This window comes from Tursiops truncatus, chromosome X, assembly GCF_011762595.2.
Source record: "Tursiops truncatus isolate mTurTru1 chromosome X, mTurTru1.mat.Y, whole genome shotgun sequence".
NCBI lineage: Eukaryota > Metazoa > Chordata > Mammalia > Artiodactyla > Delphinidae > Tursiops > Tursiops truncatus.
The window spans coordinates 8,497,480-8,506,982 of NC_047055.1; the positions used below are offsets into that span (position 1 = coordinate 8,497,480).

The window sequence follows — 9,503 nt, forward strand, 5'->3', positions numbered from 1 at the left end:
CATATGATTCTATTGATATGAAATGTCCAAAATAGGCAAATCTATGCAGACAGAAAGTAGATTAGTGGTTGCTCTTGGGAGAGGGAGGAGAGGGAATTGGGAACGGGACAGTGACTGTTAATAGGTATGAAGTTTCTTTTTGGGGTGATTAAAATGTTCTAACGTTGAGTACTGGTGATGGTTGCACAACTCCATGAGTATATTAAAAGCCACTGAAGATGTACACTTTAAAGGAGTTAATTTTATGATATGTGAATTATATCTTAATGAACTTGCTAAAAAATATTAGCTTAAAAAAGACACCATGGAAGCTACTTTAGATAGTCACTTAAAACCCCCTTCCAAATAAGTTGAGAAATTTTATTTCTGTTCTACTGTTAAAAAAAAAAAAAAAAAAAAAAATACAACGCCTCTATGACTCACTGTGAAAAAAAATAATGAGGCAAAAGAATAGGCATTTTCCAACATTTTTCTGTTATAGCAAATGACAATTGAAAGGTTTATTAAAGGTCAAAGGGGCACTGTTTTTCTAGAAATATTTTTTTAAACTGCTTGAAATCCCAGACAATAAGTGTTGATTGTACAAGCAGACAAGCACAGATGGATATGAAAAAGTACCACTGCAGGGCTTCCTTGGTGGCGCAGTGGTTGAGAGTCCGCCTGACGATGCAGGGGACGCGGGTTCGTGCCCCGATCTGGGAAGATCCCACACACCGCGGAGTGGCTGGGCCCGTGAGCCATGGCTGCTGAGCCTGCGCATCCGGAGCCTGTGCTCCGCAACGGGAGAAGCCACAACAGTGAGAGGCCTGCGTACCACAAAAACAAAACAAAACAAAAAAAGTACCACTGCAATGCCAACTTGATATTTGGTAATTTCTGCCTAGAACAGAGTGCTATACTTTCTCTTTTTCTTTTGTTTAGTCTTTTCCCCAACTAGAAACAACTATGAGAGCCATACAGTAAATTCTCTTGTGGGTGAGCTCGTGAAGGCCATCGTGGAATGGGGAACGTTGATGTAGTGGCATACAGATCCACCAAGCTGCTACATCCAGCTACAACCAGACTAGTGTATCTGACCAGACAGTTCAACCAAGACATGAAAAAATGTCACATCTATATTTCTTCCCAGGAGAACATGCATTATTTTTTATAGATTTATTTATTTATTTTTTAAATTTTTGTCTGTGTTGTGTCTTTGTTTCTGCACGTGGGCTTTCTCTAGTTGTAGTGAGCAGGGGCTACTGTTTGTTGTGGTGAGTGAGATTCTCGTTGTGGTGGCTTCTCTTGTTGCGGAGCATGGGCTCTAGGCACACAGGCTTCAGTAGTTGTGGCTCACAGGCTCAGTAGTTGTGGCTCATGGGCTCTAGAGTGCAGGCTCAGTAGTTGTGACACACAGTCTTAGTTGCTCCACAGCATGTGGGATCTTTCTGGACCAGGGCTCGAACCCATGTCCCCTGCATTGGCAGGCAGATTCTTAACCACTGCACCACAAGGGATCTTCAGATCTTTTGAAGAATTCAGTGTATTGAAAAAATAAAGAAGTTGACTGAATACCTAAGCAGCAATGCTAATGGCTGAAAAAGCCTAATTTTTTTTAGTTTTTTGAGGGATCTCCTATTGTTTTCCACAGTGCCCTACCAATTTATGTTCCCACCAACAGTGTACAAGGGTTCTGTTTAATCCACATCCTCGCCAACATTTATTTGTGTTCTTTTTGATGATAGCTGTTCTGACAAGTGTGAAGTGATATCTCATTGTGGTTTGATTTGCATTTCCCTTGTGATTGGTGATACGGAGTATCTTTTCATGTGCCTGGTGGCCGTCTGTATGTCTTCTTTGGAAAAATGTCTGTTCAGATCATCTGCCCATTTTTTCATTGGGTTGTTTTTTGTTGTTATTATTGTTGTTGAGGTGTATGAGCTGTTTATATATTTTGGATATTAACCCGTTATTGGCCATATCATTTGCAAATATTTTCTCCCATTCAGTAGGTTGTTTTTTCATTTTGTTTATGGTTTCCTTTGCTGCATGAAAGCTTTTAAGTTTAATTAGGTCCCATTTGTTTATTTTTGCTTTTATTTCCTTTGCTTTAAGAGACTGATCCAAGAAAATATTGCTATGATTTATGTCAAGAGTGTTCTACTTATATTTTTTTTCCAGGAGCTTTATGGTTTCTGGTCTTACATTAGGTCTTTAATCCATTTTGAGTTTACTTTTGTATCTGGTTTCAGAGAATGTTCTAATTTCATTCCTTTATATGTAGCTATCCAGTTTTCCCAGCTCCACTTATTGAAAACACATCTTTTCTCCATTGTAGTCTTGCCTCCTTTGTCATAGATTAATTGGCTGTAAGTGTGTGGGTTTATTTCTGGGCTTTCTATTCTGTGCCATTGCTATATGTGTCTGTTTTTATTCCAGTACCATGCTGTTTTGGTTACCTTAGCTTTGTAGTATAGTCTGAAGTCAGGGAGCATGATTCTTCCAGCTCTGTTCTTTCTCAAGATTCTTTTGGCTATTCAGGGGCTTTTGTGTTTCCATACAAATTTTTAAATTTTTCTAGTTCTGTGAAAAATGTCATTGGTATTTTGAAGGAATTGCATTGAATCTGTAGATTGCCTTGGGTAGTATGGTCATTTTAACAATATTGATTCTTCCAATCCAAGAACATGGTATATCTTTCCATCTGTTTGTGTCATCTTCAGTTTCTTTCGTCAGCATCTTATAGTTTTGAGGGTACAATTATTTTGCCTCCTTAATTAGGTTTACTCCTAGGTATTTCATTCTTTTTGAGGTGTTGGTAAATAGGATTGTTTCCTTAATTCGCTTTCTGATAGTTCATTATTAGTGTATAGAAATGCAACAGATTTCTGTATATTAATTTTGTATCCTGCAATTTTATCAGATTTATTGATGAGCTCTAGTAGTTTTCTGGTGGCATCTTTATGTTCTATGTATAGTATCACGTCACTTGCAAATAGTGACAGTTTTACTTCTTCCTTTCTAACTTGGATTCCTTTTATTTCCTTCTACCATATGACCCAGCAATTCCACTCCTGGGTATATATCTGAAAAAAACAAAAACACTAATTCGAAAAGATACATGCACCCCAGTGTTCATAGCAGCACTATTTACAGTTGCCAAGATGTGGAAGCAACCTAAGTGTCCATCAACAGATGAATAGATAAAGAAGACGTGGTATACATATATATACAATGGAATACTACTCTTTGGTGAGGAAGTTGCTTCTGATCTTCTAAGAACACTTGATTGCAGGTGCTGTTGGAGCCATCACGCCATCAGGTTCCAATGATCCCAATTCCAGCTTTAATCTCATTGCAAAGCATATCATTTCTTCAAATATTTATTGTGTTTCACATTATCACTTCCACTTTTACTATCTCATATCTGCTTAGTACTTCTATCTTATTTCATCCTTCCCCTCCCTATGGGAGACATTAAAGCAGAGTAGTTAAAAGCATTGACTTTGGAGTCAGGTGGGACACAAATTTTATAAGATTATCCTGGTTTTGTCACTTATTAACTTTTGAACTTGTACAAATTACTTAACCTAACGGGGCTCAGTTTTCTTATACAGGCAGACCTCGTTTTATCGTGCTTCACTTTACTGCACTTTGCAGATACCTTTTTTTTTTTTTTTAACAAGTTGAGGGTTTGTGGCAGCCCTGTGTCCAGGAAGTCTGTTGGCGCCGTTTTTCCAATGGCATTTGCTCACTTCATGTCCCTGTCACATTTTGGTAGTCCTTGCAGTATTTCAAACTTTTTCATTATTATTATATTTGTTATGGTGATGTGTGAGTAGTGATCTGTGATGTTAGTGTTGTCATTGTTTTAGGGCCACAAACTGTGCCGATATAAGACAGGGAAGTTAATCGATAAATGTTGTGTGTGTTCTGAGTGCTCCACCCACTGGCCATTTCCTCGACTCTCTCCCTCCCCTCAGGCCTCCCTATTCCCTGAGACACAACAGTATTGAAATTAGGCCAATAAGTAATCCTACAATTACCTCTAAGTGTGAAAGGAAGAGTCACACATTTCTCACTTTAAATCAAAAGCCAGAAATGATTAAGCTTAGTGAAGAAGGTATATTAAAATCCAAGACTGGCCACAAGCTAGGCCTCTTGCACCAAACAGTTAACCAAGTTGCAAATGCAAAGGAGAAGTTCTTGAAGGAAAATAAAAGTGCTACTCCAGTGAACACACAAAAGATAAGAAAGTGAAACAGCCTTATTGCTGATCTGGAGAAAGTTTTAATGGTCTGGATAAAAGGTCAAAGCAGCCACAACATTCCTTTAATCCACAGCCTAATCTAGAGCAAGGCCCTAACTCTTCAATTCTGTGAAGGTTGAGAGAGGTGAACAAGCTGCAGAAGAAGAAAAGTTTGAAGCTAGCAGAGTTTGGTTCATGAGGTTTAAGGAAAGAAGCCGTATGTATAACATAAAAGTGCCAGGTGAAGCAGCAAGTACTGATGTAGAAGCTGCAGCAAGTTATCCAGAAGATCCAGCTAAGATCATAATGAAGGTGGCAACACTAAACAACAGAATTTCAATAGAGATGAAACAGCCTTCTATTGGAAGATGCCACGTAGGACTTTCATAGCTAGATAGGGGAAGTCAATGCCTAGTTTCAAAGCTTCAAAGGACAGGCTGACTCTCCTGTTAGGGGTCAGTGTAGCTGGTGGCTTTCAGTTGAAGCCAATGTTCAATTACCATTCTGAAACTCCTAGGGCCCTTAAGAATTATGCTAAATCTACTCTGCCTGTGCTCTATAAATGGAACAACAAAGCCTGGATGACAGCACATCTGTTGACAACATGGTTTACTAAATATTTTATTTCCATTAGTTCATGTCTTTTATTAACCAATATACAGTTACTTGTGTTCTGGTTTGTTGAAACAATCGGTCAGGCAACATTTGCCACAGTAATGTCTGCCAGTTGGCTGGCCATAAAAACTCCAGCACCATATTCATCTGAAGGGCGCTCCCGACGAAGGCGACTGATTTTGCCATTCTCATCCACCTTATAGTATTTCAGGACAGGCAGCTTAACCTTCTTTCTCTTATTCTTGTTCTTCTTGGGGGTGGTGTAAGACTTCTTTCTCTTATTCTTGTTCTTCTTGGGGGTGGTGTAAGACTTCTTTCTCTTCTTAGCACCACCACAAAGTCTCAACACAATATGAAGAGTGGACCCCTTTTGAATGTTGTAGTCAAACAAAGTACGTCCATCTTCCAGTTGCTTGCCAGCAAAGATCAGTCTCTGCTGGTCAGGGGAAATTCCTTCCTTGTCCTGGATCTTAGCCTTTACATTTTCTATTGTATCCGAGGGTTCAACCTCGAGAGTGATGGTCTTCCTGTCAGGGTCTTCACGAAAATCTGCAAACTGGCAGCGGTGCCACTGCAGACGGCGGCTCCGAAAGAAAGGGTGCCGCACCGGCCCACAGGCTACTAAATATTTTAAGCCCACTTACTGCTCTGAAAAAAAGAATCATTTCAAAACATTACTGCTCACTGACAAAGCACCTGGTCACCCAAGAGCTGTGATGGAGATGTACAGGGAGATTCATGTTGTTTTCCTGCCTGCTAACACAACATCCATTCTGCAGCCCATGGATCAAGGAGTCATTTCAACATTCAAGTTTTACTATTTAAGGAGTACATTTCCTAAGGCTATAGCTGCCCATAGATAGTGATTCTCTGATGGATCTGGGCAAAATAAATTGAAAACCTTCTGGAAAGGAAGGGATCGCATCTGTGATTCATGTGAAGGGGTCAAAATATCAACAATCACAGGGGTGTGGAAGAAGTTGATTCCAACCCTCATGGATGACTCTGTGGGGTTCAAGACCTCAGTGGAGGAAGTTATTGCATTTGTGGTGAATAGCAAGAGAACTAGAATTAGAAGTGGAGCGTGAAGATGTGACTGGATTGCTGCAATCTCATGCTAAAACCTTAATGGATGAGGAGTTGCTTCTTATGGATGAGCAAAGAAAGTGTCTTGAGATGGAATCTACTTCTGGTGAGGATGCTGTGAAGATTGTTGAAATGACAACAAAGATTTAGAATATGACATCAACTTAGTTGATAAAGCAGCAGGGTTTGAGAGGATTGACTCCAATTTTGAAAGAAGTTCTACTGTGGGTCAAATGCTATCAGACAGCATTGCATGCTACAGAGAAATCGTTCGTGAAGGGAAGAATCAATCAATGCAGCAAACTTCATTGTTGTCTTATTTTAAGAAAGTACCACGGCCTTCCAGCCTTCGGCAACCAAAGTATTTTTAAATTAAGGTACAAACATCATTTTTTTTAGACAGAAAGATATTGCACACTTAGTAGACTACAGTACAGTGTAAACATAACTTTTATATGCACTGAGAAACCAAAGAATTCACATGACTTGCTTTATCACCATATTCGCTTTATGGCAGTGGTCTAGAACCAAACTTGCAATATCTCTGAGGCAAGCCTATGTGTAGCATAGAGAGAGGAACCAAATCCCCTTCAAATGTTGTAATATTTGAATGTAAGGTGTCAGTCTAATTCATCATCCGAATAATCAGAGGGCCACAGGTGCACATGGGATTGCTGTGGGCAGCCAGGACCTAGGGCGCCCTTCCTAAACGACACGTGCGTGGAGTGGGACCAGCACACTGTCTGGGTCATAGCAAGGGCTTCACACATGCTGTTCTCTCGGACTCAGACACTCCTCTTCCCACTCTTCCCTGACCGGCTTCTCCTCATTCTTCAGGTCACAGTTTAAATGCCACCTCTTCATAGATGCCATCCCTCACTATCCTGTCCGGGACATCCTTTTCTTTTCTTTCATAAAACTTATTGCAGGCATGAATGAAATAATGCCATTTGCAGCAACATGGATGGACCTGGAGATTATCATACTAAGTGAAGTAAGTCAGACAGAGAAAGATAAATATCATGTGGTATCGCTTATATGCAGAATCTTAAAAGAAAATGATACAAATGAACTTACAAAACAGACTCAGAGACTTACAGAGCAAACTTAAGGTTACGGCGGTGGGGAGGGCAGGGTGCAGGGGGAGGGATAGCTTGGGAGTTTGGGATTGACATGTACACACCGCTATATTTAAAATAGATAACCGACAAGGACCTACTGTAAAAAAAAAAAAAAAAAAGAAAGAAACTTACTGCAGGCATGTATTTGTGTACTTGTTGGTTGCCTCTTTCTCTTTTCTGCTGGAAGCTCCATTTCGGCAGAGACCATATCTGTTCCATCCCCCAGTGTATTCCCAGAGGCTTGCTTACTTCTTGGTAGGCATTCAAATAGTTTATAGAATGAATAAATGAATGTATGAATATTCATTCCTTTTCCCTGTACTAGAGGTTCTCAATTAGGATGGTTTTGCCCCCTAGGGAACATTTGGCGATGTCTGGAGACATTTTTGGATATCACAGTTGGAGTGAGGTTGCTACTAGCATGTAGTGGGTAGAGTCCAGGTATGCTGCTAAACATTCTACAGTGCACGGGGCAGCCCCCTGCAATGAAGAATTACCCAACCCCAATGTCAGTAGTGATGAGGTCTAGGAATCCTGCCCTATACCCAACAATGTAAGAAATTTCGTTACCCTGAGTGGGTGTACTGATAAAGCTTCTTGTGTTTTAAATCTTAAGGATGCATATCATTAAAACGGTGGAAGAGATCAACTAGACTCATTCTGTATCTCAAGAAGTAAGCAGTAGATGACACCAGAAGATATCATAATTTACTCTTAAAGTTCTTTGTAGGTGAGTCTTCTTCTTTGTTTACAATTTATCATGGTTAATTTCATGCCCTTTCTACACATACTTATTTTTGTACTAAACTAGATGTATGAAAATTATATAGCAGTGTTAGACATACAGTCTGGCCTAATATGTGCAAGGTCCTCTAATGTGTACGGAGTTAAGTCCCTCACAGGCTTTGTCCTCAGTAAGCTTACACTCCTTGACTAATCCCACATGAATGTCTCATTCTGGCAGCCTCAGACCATCACTTGGAGTAGTTCATCATTATTCAGGATTTCCTAGGTCCTGAGTAGGTACGTCACTAGAGGAGCAGACGCATGGCCTTGTTATGCGTGTATGAAGACAGAATCCTGTTTGGCCTTCAGCCATCTAGAGTTTAAGCCCACAGAATGGAAAACCCACATCCTTACAACGTTGTAGTAAACAGTGAATCTGTGTTTCAGTTCAGTTAAAGCCCAAAGGATCACAGGGAACATTTCAAATGTTATGGATGATTTTTGCTATGGGAAATGTAGCAGACCATTTCTGCAACTTGCATTTGTCAGGCGCTACTTGTCTATCAGGTACTGTGATAAGCAGTGGGGAGAAGAAGATGAGTGAAACACAGTCCTGCACAGGAGGGAGAGGAGCTCAGGATGTTCCCTGTCTCAGCAGAGTGCGTCTTCATTCACCCGGTTGCCCAGGCTGCAAAACTTGGGATCATTCTTTTTTGTTTTTGAAAGTATTTTTTTAATAAATTTATTTATTTTATTTTTGGCTGCGTTGGGTCTTCGTTGCTGTGCACGGGCTTTCTCTAGTTGTGGCGAGTGGGGGCTGCTCTTCGTTGCGGTGCACGGGCTTCTCATTGCAGTGGCTTATCTTGTTGTGGAGCACAGGTTCTTAGGCGCGCGGGCTTCAGTAGTTGTGGCTCGTGGGCTCTAGAGCGCGGGCTCAGTAGTTGTGGCGCGCGGGCTTAGCCGCTCCGTGGCACGTGGGATCTTCCCGGGCCAGGGCTCGAACCCGTGTCCCCTGCATTGGCAGGCGGATTCTTATCCACTGAGCCACCAGGGAAGCCCTGGATCATTCTTGACTCGTGCTCTCACCCCTGTATACAGTCCATCAGCAAACTGTGTTGACTCCATCTCAGACATGTCGACTTCCTCCACAGCCCCCTCTACCAAACCACGTAAACCATCGTTAGCTCTCTCCTGGACTGTTACAATCGTCTGATAACTGGTCATGTTTCTTCCACCCTCTGAATTTTGATTTATGTACTTCAGGAGAGTGTGGCTCTTATAAAATAGAAGTCAGACTTGCCATTCCTCTACTATCTTCCCATTGCCAGTAGAATAAAATCTAAACGTAGATGGTCAAGCTTATGCCAGTCTCTCTGACCACCTCTCCTCCTACTTCTACTGTCCCCTCTACTAAAGCCCTAATATACCAGTTTCATACCAACTGACCTCATCAACTGATATTAGCTTAGCACACTTGGGAGCAGTTCAGTTAGACGTTGGCTTCACCCTCAAAATGTTGAGCATCTGCGGGGGAGATAGATCAGGTTAACATAGCCATGAGATGTACTGGGTCAGTACATGGTTTCTGATGATACGGGGAAGACTTTCTGGAGGAAAAAATCAAGCTCTGTCTTGGAAAATAAAAGAGGCTACAACAAAGCGGATTTGAGAATAGAAGGGGAAATTAACTTGAATATGAACAGAAGTAAAAGAAAGGGTGACAAATG

The 9,503-nt window shown here is 41.0% G+C and overlaps 1 pseudogene; it reads right to left on the reverse strand.

Annotated features, from left to right (window-relative positions):
* Nucleotides 1-4,890: 4,890 nt before the first annotated feature.
* LOC101332480 (ubiquitin-ribosomal protein eS31 fusion protein-like) lies at nucleotides 4,891-9,000 on the reverse strand (annotated as a pseudogene).
* Between the last annotated feature and the right edge of the window lie 503 nt (nucleotides 9,001-9,503).